This window comes from Babylonia areolata, chromosome 6 (assembly GCF_041734735.1).
Source record: "Babylonia areolata isolate BAREFJ2019XMU chromosome 6, ASM4173473v1, whole genome shotgun sequence".
Lineage (NCBI taxonomy): Eukaryota > Metazoa > Mollusca > Gastropoda > Neogastropoda > Buccinidae > Babylonia > Babylonia areolata.
In genome coordinates, this window is record NC_134881.1 from 25,457,385 (window position 1) to 25,459,778 (window position 2,394).

Below are 2,394 nucleotides of genomic sequence, written 5' to 3' on the forward strand. Positions count from 1 at the left end.
ACGGCACACCCCCAATGGATTTTCGCTAAGAACTGAGCGGGCGGGGGGCATATAAACCACCAGCACCCATGCAGCGCACGTCACACAGTCCTTATAGTATAGATCGGTTTGGAGCAGTTAGGGAGGGGTAGGAAGGTTTTGAAACTGATCACTTCAGTTCAGTGTGGGCTGTTCGATATTTCATGGTGCCAAGCCGGTGGGTGGTACGTAAAAGTGTGTGTGTGTGTGTGTGTGTGTGTGTGTGTGTGTGTGTGTGTGTGTGTGTGTGTGTGTGTGTGTGTGTGTCTGTGTCTGTGCCTGTGTCTGTAACGTTGTGTGTGTGTGTGTGAAAGAGAAAGAGGGAGAGAGAGAGGGGAGAAACATTCTTTTGACTTGCAAACTATGTGCTTTATAAACTTAAAGTACATTTCTATGCAGTATCATGAATTTCGTATAAGCCACGAGATCGAGTAGGTGTTTTTGAAAAGCACACTTACGCATGTCTGTCGCTTGAGTTTTATTTAATGTGTAGAGCCTATGTATTTAGGTATGTATGTAAGCATGTATGTAAGCATGTATGCATGTAGGTATGTATGTACGTAGGAACGCATGCATGCATATAGGAATGTATGTATGTATGTATATATGTATATATGTATGTGTGAGTGTGTACGTGCGTGCGTGCGTGTGTGTGTGTGTGTGTATTTATGTATGCATGTATGTGTGTCTGTGTATGTATGTATGTATGGCGGTAAGCAGAACCTATGTTTGTATGAATGCATGTATGTATGTATGTATGCAGGTAGGTAGGTATGTAGGTACGTACATACGTATGTATGTATTTATGTATGTGGTGTGTGTCCATCGAGATCGATGATGACCATCGTTGTCATCCAGCTTGGGGATGGGAGGAGGGTGGTGATTGGGGGATTGGGGATGCTCATGAATCTATCTGTGAATGCGCAGATGGCTGAATAGTCCAATCTGCACACGAAATGTTCGCTGACAGTTGGGGCAGACAAAGACAGGCATATCATTGTCAGGAAGCTTGTTTGCCCGTGACTTTCTGGTCTGCCTTTTCTGAACAGCTGCAGCAGTCCTGTTGGCCTCGCACAACCTGGCGCCTTTGTGCACAGCAGCGCGCCATTTGTCACGGTCCACTGCAGATTCCTCCCAGGAGTCAGGGTTGATAGCAAACACTTTCAGAGAGACTTTCAGAGTATCTCTGAAGCGCATCTTACAGCCTTCAGCAAGCATAACAAAAGAAAAAAAAGGGGGGGAAAAAAGGGGAAGGATTGAATTAAAAAAAAAAAAGAAAAAAAAGAAAAGAAAATTGAGATTACATAATTTGAAGGAAATGGTTGGATTAAAGGCTCGCCATAGAAGAGCCTTTTGGGCAGCCGATGGTCTGGCATGCGCGCCACGTGTCCAGCCCAGCGAAGCTGGGACTGCATCAGGATGGTGAAGATGCTGGGAAGGGTGGCTTTTGCAAGCACCTCCGTGTCTGGGGTCCTGTCTTGCCACTTGATGTTCAGTAGCTTCCTGAGGCATGTTGTGTGGAAGTGGTTCAGCTTCTTGGCGTGTCGTTGGTACACTGTCCAAGTTTCGCAGGCGTACAGTAGTGTGGGGAGAACTACTGCTCTGTAGACCTTTAGCTTGGTCTCAAGACCAATGCCTCTTCTGTTCCAGAAATTTGCATAGAGTCTACCCAAGGTTGCGCTTGCTCTTGCAATCCTGACGTTCATTTCATCGTCGATGGTCGCATTTCGTGACAGTGTGCTGCCAAGGTATGTGAACAGCTCCACCGCACTGAGTCTCTGACCGTTGACTGTGATGTTGGGCTCAACGTGGGGTTTCCCTGGGGAGAACTTCAGTTTTCCTCGTGCTGATGGTAAGGCCGAAGTTCCTGCTGGCAGTGGCAAACATGTCAACGCTGAGTTGCATGTCAACTTCAGATCCAGCGTTGAGGGCACAATCATCAGCAAACAAAAAGTCTCTGATGATGTCTGTCATGACCTTAGTTTTTGCTTGGAGCATTCTGAGGTTAAACAGCTTGCCATCTGTTCGGTACTTTAGGCCGATTCCAACATCGCCATCTCTGAAGGCATCAGTAAGCATTGCAGAGAACATGTGTATGTATGTATGTATGTATGTATGTTTGGCGGTAAGCAGAACCCCTATGAATGTATGTATGTATGAATGTATGAATTTATGTATGTATGTATGTATGTATGTATGTATGTATGTATGTATGTATGGCGGTAAGCAGAACCTATGTTTGTATGTATGTATGGTTGTATATATGTATATATGTATGTATGTATGTATGTATGTATGTTTAGCGGTAAGCAGAACCCCTATGTATGTATGTATGTTTAGCGGTAAGCAGAACCCCTATGTATGTATGTATGTTTA

At 44.9% G+C, this 2,394-nt stretch overlaps 1 protein-coding gene across 2 annotated transcripts in view; it reads left to right on the forward strand.

The window, feature by feature from the left end:
• Positions 1–63: 63 nt before the first annotated feature.
• Positions 64–2,394, forward strand: part of LOC143282871 (ciliary microtubule associated protein 1B-like) — a 51,504-nt gene continuing 49,173 nt past the window's right edge. The window contains exon 1 of one of the 2 annotated variants that reach the window (XM_076588735.1): positions 64–196. The gene's annotated coding sequence lies outside the window, so the exon portion shown is untranslated. Of the gene's footprint in view, positions 204–2,394 lie in introns of both variants that reach the window. The other variant, XM_076588734.1, reaches the window with a different exon arrangement.